Genomic DNA, 16952 nt, shown 5'->3' with positions numbered 1-16952 from the left:
AGATATCAAATTTTGAAGATGACACTATCGATGATTACACCAGCCTGTGTAGAGGTATTATTCCTACAAGGCATAGAGCTGTCTCATCAATCAGTAATGATGCTCATATAGCCCGCATCACAGCACAATTGCTCGAACAACCTGATCCTACTGATCAAGATATTTTAAATTTTCTGGCTGCAGCAGCATTTTCTGTTGATGGCATTGTTCAAGAAGGATTGCAGTTCTTTTACAACACTGGGTTTCAACAACAGTTATGAATTGGACCAAGAATTGAATATTCCTTTAATATCAGTTTCTTTGCCTTGACAAAGTCAGTTTGTTGACAAAACAAATGATAGGATTTAGGCTTATCTGTGTCACCAAACTTGGAACCGTAAATAAATATTAGAAACATTGTTTAAGTGGGCCATAGAGGACTTTGCCTAGCCAAGTAGAAAAACAATGTGCTGTTGTCTTTTGTAAGAAGCCTGAAACTGTTTGTGGTTTGTGAAAGATGTTTTTATTATAGTATCAGGTGCTGAAAGCACCCAGTGTGCGTTGTTGTTGAGACAGATGAATGAAAATTTTGGAAATGTGTATTGGTATGTGAGTGCCTGGTTTTGAATGAATAGTCATGTAAATTATAAAAATGTATTTTTTTTTTAGGTTTTATTTTGAAATTCTCATATTGATGACACAGCAGTTATGAGATGTTGACTTATTATTCATTACCAGATCGCAAATCCATCAAAAAGTATAGTTTTGAAATAAGATAGATTTATCATTCAAACTTTACATTGCGATGGATTTCCAATGCTTGGTTGAATGTGACATCATTTCTTATTACAAATCTGGACAAACTGAAAAAAAGACCATATTTGGAACTCAATTATTTCCCCCCTAGTTTTGTGCTACATTATGTGTTTCAAACCTCACTCCGAATTAAAGAAATCCCAAGAAATGGTGCTATCATATTTATTTACAAATAAGTGGACGTACCAACACAAATGCCAATCGTATTATTAAACCTTCATACGAATTCCTCCTGTGGTTCCTTGAAACAGGAAAAGTCGGACAAATATTTCTTCTTAGCCTAAGCAAAGTTGCAGACCCCAATTCATTCTTGTCTTCAAGACTGCAACAGATGAACTTCTTGTGGATTACTTCTGAAGTAAACCCATGATGTGATGCCAAATTAATTCAAAAGACTTTACATGCTGCGCAGTTACATTAAAATTGACGAGCTGTTTCGGGCACAAAGTTGTGTTCTTACAGCAATTGTGGCAACACCATTTGGAAAATCGCTCAGTTTCTATGACAAAATAGGAGAGAATAACATAAAAGTCAAAACAAAGAATGTAAGAGAAAAGCAAAACAAAGAATTATATTTTAACAAGAACTGGGAGCAAAACACTTCATATGGTTACAGAACAGAGGCATGGCAAGGGAAAAGGAGAAAGTATGTAACACTGTTTGGTACAGAGTCATGACTCAAGGACTGGCTCTCAATGCTTCAAATTAAACTTCACAGCACCACAAGAGGAACAAAATATGCTTAACAGCATACACAGACAGTTTATTTCAGTAACATTATTTTCGTTTGAAATCAGATTGGAGCAAGGCATCACTTTCACCGTTTGTGATGAGACTTGAGAAAACGAATGGTTGAAGGCCTGATAGGCACTGTCGTTAATACCACACAATCCAATTCTGTAGATGCCATCAACATATCCCAATATGGTCATCAAATGGCATGCTTTTGATAGCATAGTGGCTAATGGAACATAAATATAACAACAAGTAAAATTACATCCAATTGTTTAACTATGTTAAAATGATACTAAAAATGTCAAGGTTGACCGACAGTAGAAATTGGGATTGCTGAAACGCATAATCTAAGATTGCCTCTCAACAAAATAATTACTCAGAGAAGCTTGCAATTAAAAGACAATGATTTCAGACTGACTTAAAATAATTTGAGCGTAGAGATCAGAGGGGGCTATCTGGATTTGTCATCAACAAAAGGACAACGAATCATTTAAAAATTGAGAGACAGACCATGAACGAAAAAAAAAATGTTCCTGGGAAACTCCAAAGAAAAAGAGTTGCAGCAGACAGCCTGTTGTTTTTCTTGTACAGCGAGGTGACATTGTCCTTAGTCTTCTTACTGTAGTCATTCATCGTGAGCATCACAGTACAAAGAGAGGTGCCATCTGGAGGAAAGGAGGTTTGATGGTTGAAAACAAGTTGAAGCACCAGCTGAAGATAGCCAGCCAGGAAAAGCAGACACAGCAAAACTGCAAAAAGAAAAATTGGATAAGAGTGTTAGAAAAACATATCAAGACCAATGAATGGAACTCCGATAAAAAAGATATTCAGTAGAAGGGTGAGCTTACAGATGTGAGCCTTGACTTTGCTATCAGCGAGCAGAGTTTGGAGTCACAAATAATTCCATGGTATTGAATGGAAACCTGAAACATTAAAGGAGTGTTTATTTTTATTTTTCATAAAATTTTCATCAATACATATACTTGACAATGAGAAAGATGAAACCAACCTTCTGTGACATTTGCTGCAAAGATTGGTCACTGTGCGGTGAAAATAAATACCAGCCATTGAAACATGTCCCATCCGTCTTGTTTGCTATTTACACCATACAAAAACCTGACAAAAAACAAACACCAGATTTGTTAGTTTACAACTTAGGCTCAGAAAAAAACACAATACATGCCCTTCACACAATAAATCTGAAACGGACAGGAAAAAAAAAGATTTCCTTGGACAATAGTGTGTCCCAAACAAAAGGATGTACCACTCGGCACTCACATGAATTAGCAGTAATTGATCTATCAAAAACTGGCGATACTTTTCAATAGACCTTTCCGGGCTAAGCAACTTGTTCAGTAGACTCGAATCTTTGCGCCGCCACACTTTAAGATCCAGCTCATTTGTGGCGAAACGGAATTGAACTCGGTGTCTTCTGGAGTATCAACAACACAACGAGTTTAATGCCATTTCGATGCAAATAGGTTGGGTCTTTCAGTGTGGCGGCGCAAAGATTCGGTTATTGCACAAGAAGCTTAGCCCGGAAAGGTCTATTGTTATAGTATGGTGAAAACGACCAGTTCTGTTCACCGTAACCATAAGGCCAACAAGGCAAAGAATTGGCGACTCACTTTACCTCGAAGCATGAATCTTGGGCGATGAGGGCCACATCCTGAGATTTGCAGGAGACAGGTGACAAGTTCCAGCCCAGGCCGGAGGCTGGGGTTCAAAGTTAGAAGATCCTGCGGCAACGCTGAGATAGGGATCCACCCAGAGGCGCGGTACCGGGGCAGGGGCAGATCGAGACGCTTTAACTTATCGGCCTGCAAGAAGAAAAAGGTTAAAAATGATACCGTTGGCGACTAGCAAAAGGCTACAGGAATAGGTTGGGTGAGCCTTTCGCGCCAGGATTACGCGCGTGCCACGCCGTGGGGCTGTTTTTTCCTCACATGGAGAGGCACAAACTTGTATGGAACGACACTTGGAAGGTGGATTCGTGTGCGGCATTTACTTGGACAAAACCACAAATCTAAAGGTAGCCAAGCCAGCCACAGCGCGGTGTTGTTGTCAAGCAGAACGATGACGGCCGACAACGACAAAGACTCGTCGGTATGAGAAATTTTTACGAAGCGTCTAGGGATTCTACTGTAGAGTCTGCAGAGGGGTAGGAGGGGAGGGAGGGAAGGGGATTGGGGAAGGTGCCCAGTCGGAGTGGTTGCCTACCTCTCGGCGCGCAGCGTAGCCTGCACGCCAAGCGAGTGGAAAAACTAAAACTTACCCTACCGAATTACAAGACCTTACTGACGAGTTGCTGGTACTCGCCTCTTGGCGTTCCGGACCGAAGGGCGGTCTGGGCTGGCCACGATCTGGTGAAGACCAAGGGTACGTCTGGCTCGAAACCCGAGCCGAGGCCGCTCCCAAGGCCTCCTACGGCGCTACCGGCAATCATTGCTCACGAGCTGGCAACCTTTAGGCAGTGTGAGTGAGCCCCGTCCCCTGAAACAGTGAAGGCTTCTGAAAGCATCGCAGTAAAACCTCGAGTGCGACAGGTCAAGGTGTGCGAAGGGGACACCTCGTCACGGCTTCAAGAGGGAAGGAAAAAAAAGTTTCTCTTTACGCAAGACTTGGACTTGGACCCCGGACTGAGAGTAGTGCCATTTTACTGTCCAGGGTTCACCGACTGTCCTTGGAGAGAATCGGTACCCCTTCCTCGGGCCTGCTGCAGCAGTGCCTTCAGATGCACCTGAAGCACAGGTAGGTCGAAGGTGCATACAGTACCATGCAGTCAAACGATTCCGCCGCACGCACTCACGGTCGCCCCCTCTCCCTCACACCCCTATGGTCCACTCCGCGACAGAGACGGAGCGAAAAGTGCGGGCAGCGGAATCGCTCGACAGACCCGACCAGAGCTTCAGCACGTTATGTTCGGCGAAGTGCATAGTGTAAGAAGCAGTCGTTCGCACATCTGATGCGGAATGCGGTTTACCTTGGCTGCCATGCAGGGGTGGATCAGGTTTGGTGGAAGTGGACTGCCGCGTGGCGCGCGAAATCGAAAACACGTCATAATCGGTGCGGAACTCACCTGGACTCGTTCTCACCAACGCACCGCGAGCCCCCGAAGCACAAGTAGCTCTCCAGTGAATCAGACGTGTGTTTATTTTGGCCAAAAAATTTTGGCCAAAAATATCTCAGCTTAGCAGAACCGACTATATAAACATAAAAACCAACCAAAAACGCCATTCGTCGTTGCATAAATTCTAGGACCCCGTGAAATTGATTCAGGACCCCCTAAGGCAATTAATGCAAGTACCAAAAGGTCACTGCAGGGCTGCCAACATTCACATTTGCAAAATATCCCCTGTGGTCGTCTTGCAGCTGTCTTGGCCACACTCTGTGACTTGCATAAATTGTGGAACCACTTAAAAGTGAGAAGTGACCGCCCCGGGAAATTTATGCAAGTGCCAGAACAGCCCGGCAGGCCTGCCAACATTTACTTTTGCGAAAATCGCCTTTTGGCCGTCTTGGAGCTGTCTTGGCCACATTATGTGACTCGCATAAATTGAGGAACCACTTGAAAGTAAGAAGTGACCACCCCGGGCAATTTATGCAAGCGCCAGAACAGCCCTGCAGGGCTGCCAACATTCACTTTTGCGAAAATCGCCGTTTGGTCGTCTTGAAGCTGCCTTGGTCACACTCTGTGACTTGCATTAATTGTGGAACCACTTGAAAGTAACTCAGGAGCACCTCGGGCAATTTATGCAAGCGTCAGAACAGCGCTACAGGGCTGCCAACATTCACTCATACGGAAAATGCCATTTTCGTAGCCTTGGAGCTGTCTTGGACACACTCTGTGACTTGCATAAATTGTGGAACCACTTTAAAGTAACTCAGGACCACCTCGGGCAATTTATGCAAGCGCCATAACAGCGCTGCAGGGCTGCCAACATTCACTTTTGCGAAAATCGCCTTCTGGCCGTCTTGCGGCTGTCTTGGTCACACTCTGTGACTTGCATAAATTGAGGAACCACTTGAAAGTGAGTAATGACCGCCTCGGGCAATTTATGCAAGCGCCAGAACAGCGCTGCAGGGCTGGCAACATCCACTCATACGGAAAATGCCATTTTCGTCGCCTTGGATCTGTCTCTGTCGCACTCTGTGACTTGCATAAATTGAGGAACCACTTGAAAGTGAGGAGTGACTACCCCGGGCAATTTATGCAAGCGCCAGAACAGCGCTACAGGGCTGCCAACATTCACTCATACGGAAAATGCCATTTTCGTAGCCTTGGAGCTGTCTTGGTCACACTCTGTGACTTGCATAAATTGAGGAACCACTTGAAAGTGACTAATATGACCGCCTCGGGCAAATTATGCAAGCGCAAGAAGGACGCTGCAGGGCTGCCAACATTCGCTTTTGCGCAAATCGCCTTTTGGTCGTCTTGCAGCCGTCTTGGTCACACTCTGTGACTTGTATAAATTGAGGAACCACTTAAAAGTAACTCGGGACCACCTCGGGCAATTTATGCAAGCATCAGAAGGACGCTGCATGGCTGCCAACATTCACTTTTGCGAACATGGCCTTTTGGTCGTCTTGCAGCAGTCTTGGCCACTCTCTGTGACTTGCATAAATTGTCGAACCACTTGATAGTGAGTTATGACCGCCTCGGGAAATTTTATGTAAGCGCCAGAACAGCGCTGCAGGGCTGCCAACATTCACTTCTGTGAAAATCGCCTTTTGGCCGTCTTGCAGCTGTCTTGGTCACACTCTGTGACTTGCATAAATTGCGGAACCACGATAGTGAGTTATGACCACCTCGGGCAAAATCGCCTTTTTGTCGCCTTGGATCCGTCCTGGCCACACTCTTTGACTTGAAACACTTGAAAGTGAGAAGTGACCGCCTCGGGCAATTTTGGGCATTTTTCGTGAATGCATCCTTGGCATTGGCAGGGACAGACTTACCAATGCACATGCACTTGTTTAACTCTTCTCGCCGGGATGGAAAGTGTGAAGTGTCCGTCACTGGGCACGTTACTCTACTAGCCGTAACACGAAAATTCGTGTCAAAGTCTTTTCACAGTGTAGTTCTTGGAGGATAAGTAGAAAGTGCTTATCCACCCGCAGACGTCTCACCACGTAAAGAGCAGACCGGCACTGACGCCAGCCAGGACGACCAGCCCTAGAACATTGTTTTCATGCAAGGCGGCCGCCGGGTTCCATCTTGACTAGGAATAATGAGTGTGACTTTAAAACCCCCAATTATGCGCCGTAAGTAGGTCATTTTATGCTCGACTATGCGGACGAAACCACACTTATAATGCGCCATATATGCGGCTTGAAAATTTGAATTGTGCTGTTTAATGCACGCAAAAGCTTTTTCCCCCCGCTAAGACGACACACGATATACGCTAAATTCAGCTTAAGTGCAACGTTAATACTTAAAAATGTGGCCTTTAGAACAAGGCAGGCAGAGGGAATAGTAATAATTAGGGGTAATAAGGGGTTCTAAACACATGAGTGAAAATTCAAATAAAATTTTGAAACAAGCTAGTAAATAGCGCTGAACATTTGAACATAGACGACTACTAGTAATGTTGGCCTCGATTATGGGCCTATTATGATATCAATTGTTTATGCTGCAAATAAGGATTAGTTGTGCGATATTATGCGACTTGAAAATGAACTCCCTGAGTCATTGGAACCCCCAAACGTGTTACCGCATGTGTTTCCTGTAGCAGAGTGCTTGTCAATCACGTGGCGGGTAAATCTGGGAGAAAAACGTTCTCGATAGATTCAGCAAACAGAAGAACAGATTTATTCCAGGGGGGCTCCATTTTTAATCACTGTTATTGGCAGTCAATGCACATTTACAGTAAAACAGTGTAGCCACCTTATGAAAGACAAACTATGAGTCTATTTACACGGGATCAGACGATATTAATATTTACAACATTCCCCCATAATGAGGATGCGGAAAATGACAAGATAAAAAAACATTTAAATCACATGACAAAGTCAAAGTCTAATACTGGTCAGGAATAAGTTACAAACAGTATCACAAAGAATGAAAGAATAAATAAAATACATTCACGATACGAAAGTGGTACTTAGTACATTAAAAAGAAAGAGATCTATAATTACACGAGCTTACACATTTCAAGAAAATGCAGAAAAGATACAAACTTGTCATTTTCCGCATCCTCATTATGGGGTTGTTTCAAAAATTTATTTGAATTTTCACTCATGTGTTTAGAACCCCTTATTACCCCTAATTATTACTATTCCCTCTGCCTGCCTTGTTCTTAAAGCCCCATTTTTTAGGGGTTCCGACGAAGGAGGACCCCTATTGCCCGGGGCTCAGAATTCTTCTTCTACGGACCCTCCACGATGGACATTTCGCTCCCGCCATATTAATCCTTTTCATAATACAATAAAAAGTCCAGAAAATCTAAAAAATTTATCGTGGAAATTTTCCGTAAACGACTAAAACATAAATTTGCAACAATCAAGCACCCTTATCCGTTCACATTTTCCAGAAACGTTTCGAAGAAAAAATGTGCCACTCCTCAAAACTAAACTTCCTGCCTCATCAAAGTGACAAAAACTAATCACTGTTCTAAGAAAATGATAAAAACATGAAGAAAAAGTCTCCATGACAACGTCTCACTGCCATCGTACCAACTGTCAAAATTTTAAGTCTCTGATAAAAAGAAATGAAAACGCCGTAAAATTCGAAAATGCCAATGTTCACTTATTGCACACTGACAAGACATTTAAACATCATTCAAATCTGTCATTAGTAAAAGGTTCGCAGCAGAAAAGACAGAAAAAATAGATTTTCGGGGGTTGGCAACAATTTTCCCGGCGTCTGCGCCCTTTCGAAAATCGCGAGGCAGAAAAAAACAAGTAGTCGCACATTGAAACTGCCTCTCCATTGTGGCTGAGGTTGGGTTGTTTGGCTTGCTTTGAAAGGCTGCGGTTCTCTCTCAGCCCCAAAATATAAAATTTACTCCCTTCTTCGTATTTCTAACTTCAAATCTTCTTTCATTAACTTACATTATTTCCACAACCGGAACACCGTGCAATGCGTAAGCATTGGAATTTTTAAGTATTAACGTTGCACTTAAGCTTAATTTAGCGTATATCGTGTGTCGTCTTAGCGGGGAAGAAGCTTTTGGGAGCATTAAACAGCACAAATCAGATTTTCAAGCCGCATATATGGCGCATTGTAACTGTGGTTTCGTGCGCATAGTCGCGCATTAAATGACCTACTTACGGCGCATAATTGGGGGTTTTAAAGTCACACTCATTATTCCTAGTCAAGATGGAACCCGGCGGCCGCCTTGCCTGAAGACAATGTTCTGGGGCTGGTCGTTCTGGGTGGTGTCAGTGCCGGTGTGCTCTGCACGTGGTGAGACGTCTGCGGGTGGATAAGCACTTTCTACCAATCCTCCAAGAACTGCACTGTGAAAAAATTTTGACACGAATTTTCGTGTTACGGCTAGTAGAATAACGTGCCCAGTAAGTGACGGACACTTCACACTTTCTATCCAGGCGAGAAGAGTTAAACAATTGCATGTGCATTAGTAAGTCTGTTCCTGCCAATGCCAAGGATGCATACACGAAAAATTCCCAAAATTGCCCGAGGCGGTCACTTCTCACTTTCAAGTGGTTCTTCAATTTATGCAAGTCAAAGAGTGTGGCCAGGACAGATCCAAGGCGACAAAAAGGCGATTTTGCCCGAGGTGGTCATAACTCACTATCGTGGTTCCGCAATTTATGCAAGTAAAACAGAGTGTGGCCAAGACAGCTGCAAGACGGCCAAAAGGTGATTTTCACAGAAGTGAATGTTGGCTGCCCTGCAGCGCTGTTCTGACGCTTGCATAAATTGCCCGAGGTGCTCCTGAGTTACTTTCAAGTGGTTCTAAAATTTATGCAAGTCACAGAGTGCGACAGAGACAGATCCAAGGCGACGAAAATGGCATTTTCCGTATGAGTGAATGTTGGCAGCCCTGCAGCGCTGTTCTGGCTCTTGCATAAATTGCCCGAGGCGGTCATAACTCACTTTCAAGTGGTTCCTCAATTTATGCAAGTCACAGAGTGTGACCAAGACAGCCGCAAGACGACCAGAAGGCGATTCTCGCAAAAGTGAATGTTGGCAGCACTGCAGCGCTGTTATGGCGCTTGTATAAATTGCCCGAGGTGGTCCTGAGTCACTTTCAAGTGGTTCCTTAATTTATGCAAGTCACAAAGTGTGGCCAAGACAGCTCCAAGACGACCACAAGGCGATTTTCGCAAAAGTGAATGTTGGCAGCCCTGCAGCGCTGTTCTGGCACTTGCATAAACTGCCCGGAGTGGTCACTTCTCACTTTCAAGTGGTTCCTCAATTTATGCAAGTCACAGAGTGTGACCAAGACAGCTGCAATACGACCAAAAGGCGATTTTCTCAAAATTGAATGTTGGCAGTTCTGCAGCGCTGTCCTGGCGCTTGCATAAATTGCCCGAAGTGGTCCTGAGTTACTAACAAGTGGTTCCTCAATTTATACAAGACACAGAGTGTGACCTAGAGAGCTGCAAGACGACCAAAAGGCGACTTTCGCGAAAGTGAATGTTGGCAGACCTGCAGCGCTGTTATGACGCTTGCACAAATTGCCCGAGTTGGTCCTGAGATACTTTTAAGTGGTTCCACAATTTATGCAGGTCACAGAGTGTGTCCAAGACAGCTCCAAGGCTACGAAAATGGCATTTTCCGTTTGAGTGAATGTTGGCAGCCCTGCAGAGCTGTTTTGGCGCTTGCATAAATTACCCGAGGTGGTCCTGAGTTACTTACAAGTGGTTCCACAATTTATGCAAGTCACAGAGTGTGACCAAGGCAGCTCCAAGACGACCAAAATGCGATTTTCGCACAAGTGAATGTTGGCAGCCCTGCAGGGCTGTTCTGGCGCTTGCATAAATTGCCCGGGGTGGTCACTTCTCACTTTCAAGTGGTTCCTCAATTTATGCAAGTCACAGAGTGTGACCAAGACAGCTCCAAGACGACCAAAAGACGATTTTCGCGAAAGTGAATGTTGGCAGCCCTGCAGCGCTGTTTTGACGCTTGCATAAATTGCCCGAGGTGGTCCTGAGTTACATTTAAGTGGTTCCTCAATTTATGCAAGTCACAGAGTGTGATCAAGGCACCTCCAAGACGACCAAAAGGCGATTTTCGCAAAAGTTAATGTTGGCAGCCCTGCAGCGCAGTCCTGGCGCTTGCATAAATTGCGCGGGGTGGTCACTTCTCACTTTTAAGTGGTTCCTCAATTTATGCAAGTCACAGAGTGTGACCTAGAGAGCTGCAAGACGACCAAAAGGCGACTTTCGCGAAAGTTAATGTTGGCAGACCTGCAGCGCTGTTCTGGCTCTTGCATAAATTGCCCGAGGCGGTCATAACTCACTTTTAAGTGGTTCCTCAATTTATGCAAGTCACAGAGTGTGACCAAGGCAGCTCCAAAACGATCAAAGGCGATTTTCGCAAAAGTGAATGTTGGCAGTCCTGCAGGGCTGTTCTGGCGCTTGCATAAATTTCCCGGGGTGGTCACTTCTCACTTTCAAGTGGGTCCTCAATTTATGCAAGTCACAGAGTGTGACCAAGACAGCTGCAATACGACCAAAAGGCGATTTTCTCAAAATTGAATGTTGGCAGCCCTGCAGCGCTGTCCTGGCGCTTGCATAAATTGCCCGAGGTGGTCCTGAGTTACTAACAAGTGGTTCCTCAATTTTTGCAAGTCACAGAGTGTGACCTAGAGAGCTGCAAGACGACCAAAAGGCGACTTTCGCGAAAGTGAATGTTGGCAGACCTGCAGCGCTGTTATGACGCTTGCATAAATTGCCCGAGTTGTTCCTGAGATACTTTTAAGTGGTTCCACAATTTATGCAAGTCACAGAGTGTGTCCAAGACAGCTCCAAGGCTACGAAAATGGCATTTTCCGTATGAGTGAATGTTGGCAGCCCTGCAGAGCTGTTTTGGCGCTTGCATAAATTGCCCGAGGTGATCCTGAGTTACTTACAAGTGGTTCCACAATTTATGCAAGTCACAGAGTGTGACCAAGGCAGCTCCAAGACGACCAAAAGGCGATTTTCGCAAAAGTGAATGTTGGCAGCCCTGCAGCGCTGTCCTGGCGCTTGCATAAATTGCCCGGGGTGGTCACTTCTCACTTTCAAGTGGTTCCTCAATTTATGCAAGTCACATAATGTGGCCAAGACAGCTCCAAGACGGCCAAAAGGCGATTTTCGCAAAAGTGAATGTTGGCAGCCCTGCAGGGCTGTTCTGGCACTTGCATAAATTGCCCGGGGCGGTCACTTCTCACTTTTAAGTGGTTCCACAATTTTTGCAAGTCACAGAGTGTGGCCAAGACAGCTGCAAGACGACCACAGGGGATTTTCGCAAATGTGAATGTTGGCAGCCCTGCAGTGACCTTTTGGTACTTGCATAAATTGCCTAAGGGGGTCCTGAATCAATTTCATGGGGTCCTAGAATTTATGCAACGACGAATGGCGTTTTTGGTTGGTTTTTATGTTTATACAGTCGGTTCTGCTAAGCTGAGATTTTTTTGGCCAAAATTTTTTGGCCAAAATAACACACGTGTGAATCAGGGGCTCAGACCCGGATGCGTATAGAGATGAGTATCCAACAGCAATAACACGTTTCGATATCGTTTATTGTTGGGACCATATGAGACTGGACGGACGACGCGAGCTCTGGCGGCCACATGCCCGTGCAACAGCATACAGCATCTTGCCGTTGAGCGCATAGTTCGCACCGACCACTCACGCCTCCCCAAAGATACCCAAGGAAAGAGAAGGGCTCCAGTGAAAAGGCTGACTTAGAAAGAGACCGCAACACACACCATGCATGCTGCAGACCCAAGTGAGGCAGTACCGTTACCTCAACGGGGCCAGGCGCGTACACTGCATCTGCCTTCAGGGGGGGGGGGTCATATTCTGCACTTTCTTGCCTACCTTCAGGCGGATTGTGCAGCAAGTTGCCTACCTTCAGGCGGCGTATAGCAAAGCGGCTGCACCGAGATCATCAAGGAGGCATCGGGCAATGGTGATGGACTTCCCTCGCGACCGTGGCGACAACGCCCGACGTGTTCGTTGTGACGAGAGACGTGTCAGTCGGGATGTCGCCGAGCGTGTTGTATTGGTTCACCGTCACTGTTCCCGCAAACTGTCTCAGAGTCGTCTTCGTCGTTCTGTCTCTCTCGCACCTCCACGGGACGCCTGATGAGTACGACAGAGACAGAGCGACGAAAACTTCTCTCAAAATCAGTTTGCTGCAGAGAGGCAATGACCACTGCGAGGCTTGCCCCGCGATGCTGCTGTTCCTGGGCGCACGTCCCACCAAACCCTTCTCGCCTCACCCTTCTTCTCACCATTCTCAACCTTGTTCTCACACTCACGGCTCAGCTGAGCCGGGAGTGCGAGTCGGGATTAATCCCGACCTCACGGCCTGGAACCGGCACAGCGGATGGACAGTGCCCCGGCTCAGCTGAGCCCAATGCGGCAGCGAAAAGGGTGCGCGGCTCCGCCCGCAGGCGGACTCCAGCGAGCCGTCGGTCCACGACGGCAATCTTTTCCACCAAGTCACTGTGAGTGTCCTCGAAGGGTGCCCCGAGCGATTCGAATCGGTTCTCCCGCAGCGCGAGGTGCAAGACACCGCCTCTGCGGCACGCTGCGTGAGCGCCTGAAACATAGACCTCGTCAAACTTCACGAGTAGGGTCTGGCGGTAAGGCGATCGCGCGTACGCATCCGCACGACCGCGGCCCCTAGCGACGCCTGCCTTGATCTTAGCGGACGCCCCGCTGCTATCGCATTGGATTGCCCCGCCAAGTGCTGGCCGCCGATTGCACGGGGCCCTCGGACTTCACCCGCCGTCTTTCCTCGAGAAGGACAGCGCTGTTTCCATGTTTTGTAACTAACTCCAAATTTGGGGGCGAATTCTTTGAAGGCAAAAAGTAGACCTGTTTTTATTTCTTTTGGTTTCGCTCATTTGAAACGCATTTACAGCACTTGACACCCTTTCAAATTTTATGGAAGAAATCGCCCCCCACCCTTCTTCACTCTGCATTCGTTGCGAATAATCGCCATTGTCTTGAGCACCCGTCACCAACGACGGGGATCTGCTTCATGAAGAGCACTGAGTGGATCACGAGAGAACCGCTTGCCGTGCTGCAGCATGCCCGGCAACAACGTGGGTGATGGCTCTGAAGACACACGTCACACAGTCTATGTTACAGCCAGCAGGCGCTTTACCCAGAAAACTCTACTTCCCCGACTAGACCGAATCTCAGCACAGTCACTCGAACTCAAGATGCATTGACCAACCGCAATTTTTTTTTCAGAAAAGTAGGCGAAATATTGTGATCGACGTAAAACGCGTTGCTTGCCTTCCAGCGCTCCCACAGCATGGGACGCGAGCATGGAGCAGCTGGAAGCGCTTTCCTGCACAGGGCAGGATTCCGTCGGATAACACCCTCGGACAAAACCAGCTCAGACGAAAAATTCTTATGCGTTCGGGTGACGGGGAAAATTTGGCCGAGTCGGGCGAGATAGAGGGATAAATGAAGAGCCCCGCTTCGGACGCGCGTGCTGGACACCACTAATGGTACTCACGCCCACATCGGCAGTCACTCATCCTGCGTGCCATAGCCTTCAGGTCCGTGATCTCGCGATCGAGCGACGCGCGTTGGCGCATCTTCTCTATCGCCATGCCCTGAAGGAATGCCGAAAATACGTGTCAGCCAGGTACTTACCTAGTGGACCTGCAGCCGCGCATGCGGGCTTGCCTTTGCTCCGGTCTGCGGGCGCCGCCGGGCCGCTTGAGAGTGGCCACTCGTCCGTGACTCCGGTTGGTGGAGCCGAGCCCGGGCTGGATGAGGCCACCGCATGGTAGGTTAAGCCAAAAAGGTTGGTTAAATTAAACACCCGCCGCGGGACTGGCGGCCGCAGCGCAGCCCGTCGCGAGGCTTTCCGTCGCGCGCAGCATGACTGTCCGCCGCTGCTGTCCGCCGCTGCTGTCCATCGCCCGCGGCGGATGTTTAATTTAACCAACCATGTTGACTTAACCTACCATGCGGTGGCCTCATCCAGCCCGGTCTCGGCTCCACCAACCGGAGTCACGGACGAATGGCCATCCAAGTGGACCAGAAACCCTGAGACCAATGCGGGCTTGCCTATGCTCCGGTCTGCGGGCGCCGCCGGGCCGCTTGAGAGTGCACTCGTCTCAGGGTTTCTGGTCCACTTGGTATTTTCAAAGGGCCCCTAGCTTCTAATTTTACCAACCACAATTCGCTCAACAGTGCGCCTGTTTCTCGGGGTAGCGCTTCTTACTATCCTCTCCAACGCTAACATGTCTTGCAGAGGGATGGACATTGCGTTGACAGTCCAGTTCGGCGCTCGCCGGGCTTGCCAGTGGCTCAGGCAACTGTGTGCCCATGGTTTGCCATCAACAATGAAGCTGATGGCCGCTGGGCCGCTGACGGCTGCCTGCCTCCACTCCCTGCCCGGCTTCGTTTCGTACCTCCAAACGCCGCCGGGCCGATGCCGCGGGGGCAGCGGTCGCCGCGATCTCCCTGGCCGAGATCCTGGGCTTCCCTGTTTGACGCTCTCCCCATTTTGGGCGCGTCACATGCAGGAAAGGAGTTCCCAGTGACCAGCGGGCGAGCAGGAAGGGAAAAAGCAGCACATGTAGAATGATTCCGAGAGTCGTTTTTGTCGCTCTATCTCTCTCGCACCTATACGGGAAGCCCTGTCATTGCACTGGTAAAACTGAACCGTGGTTGCACGCTCCGTTCAAGCTTACAACTACGCTCGAAGACTTCACGCTTTAGTTTGTACCATTGTGCAAAGGAGACATAGCGGAATTGGTCTGCAGGAGCCATTCCGCCCCGAGGCCTTGTGACATGCGCCAGTGGCGCAGCGCCACGCATTTCGTGGAATCGTCCGGCAAGCCCTGCTATTCGTAAGCGAGAGAGCCCGGCGCACATTGCAACTATAACGAATGCAAGAAGCGGTGTATGGAGCGAGGGATAGGTTGCACGGTGCGGGGAATGCCCCAAAGTGTTGACAAACAGTCGTCCCGGTGCGAGTATTTACATCATTCTTCTTTAGGAAGTGTCACCGTGACGTACAAAACTACGCGCAGACCTCCACGTTAACTGCCAACAGCCAGCGCTCGGCCAGTAGTGTGATAAAACAAGCAACACCCAATGTCAAGGATTGGACCTCCAATCGTGTGCGAACGTCCAACTAAAGCAGCTTCAGTCGTGGATTCGTGAGAGTAACAGTACGTAAAGAGGAAGGGAGTGTCTCTGTTGGGACGGACACTCGCGATGATCTGACTCATCTAACATTTGACAGTTTGTTTTAGACATGGCCATGACGGCAGGTTGCTCCATTTCTTGATGCTGTCAATACCCCTCTGAGCGAACGAAAGTCTCTCACTCGCGGGGTAGCGACAGGACGACACAGTTGTACTGCTGTTTCACGTACTCACCGCACCGCTCCTGGGGCGCTGCTGTATCGCTAGCCTCGCAGCCAGGGTCTCCTGGGAGGTGACGAATTCACTGCGATGAATTTTTCATACGACCCACGACTCGGTAGCCTCGTGGAGGGCATCTCGTCTTGTGCGTCCAACCTGAAACCTTCGCCAGGGCACCCTCCTTCCCCCGACGTCCCTTCGCTTCGCTCACAACAGCAATAATTTTTTTAAAATAAATAATTTTATAATTTATTTTATTTCTAGCAACGTTTAACCGCTTCAGACAAACCATTTATTAATAAAATTATAATTAATTAAAAATATAAATTAATTAGAAATTACATTAATATATATTTTCGGCCGATCGTGCATGGAAGTAATGAGCCCATCTCTCAGAGTTATATGAAATTTGCGCTCGTTTGACCGAAAATGAACCAGCTTCACACTTTCGGACTTAGAGTTTTTTTAAAATTCCGATTACATGTCGATGAGACGTGCAAAACTACCAAGTTAATATCAATGTTTAATTTTAAATGAAAAATGTTACTTTATGTTAATTGCGTCAAACATGTACAAAGCCAGGGACTATCCTGCTTGATTGACCGAAATTAAATTATTCAATAAATAAAATAGAGAATTTAAAAAAAATGTATTTTAAAATATTGTATTTTATTAAATATTTTATTTTGGAATGCGTGCTATTTTATCCAGGAGCACACCTAGAGTGCTTGGAGTGGCTCTCTAAGCACACCCCACCGGAAGTACCTGTGCGGGATGCTCATTTTCGCATACCACCGTGTGGGGTATGTGAGAAGTTTACTACACCGCTACACGGTGCGCGTAATCTCTCGTAGAAGCCACCGTAGCCCCGCTAAAGGTGAGCCACTTCAATTCTACAATTTGGCA

The 16952-nt window shown here is 47.1% G+C and overlaps 1 long non-coding RNA gene across 1 annotated transcript; it reads right to left on the bottom strand.

Annotated features, from left to right (window-relative positions):
- Positions 1-1435: 1435 nt before the first annotated feature.
- On the bottom strand, positions 1436-3322 carry LOC117652568. The gene is made up of 4 exons (XR_004588171.1): positions 3164-3322; positions 2540-2646; positions 2379-2453; positions 1436-2279 (listed from the first exon to the last, which is right to left on the bottom strand). It is a non-coding gene; the product is annotated as an uncharacterized LOC117652568 (long non-coding RNA).
- Positions 3323-16952: the final 13630 nt, after the last annotated feature.

The sequence above is a fragment of the Thrips palmi genome, unplaced genomic scaffold, assembly GCF_012932325.1.
Source record: "Thrips palmi isolate BJ-2018 unplaced genomic scaffold, TpBJ-2018v1 HiC_scaffold_7, whole genome shotgun sequence".
NCBI classification, from domain to species: domain Eukaryota; kingdom Metazoa; phylum Arthropoda; class Insecta; order Thysanoptera; family Thripidae; genus Thrips; species Thrips palmi.
The sequence above is the reverse complement of the archived record's forward strand: the minus strand, read 5'-3'. Positions and strand labels throughout refer to the sequence as shown.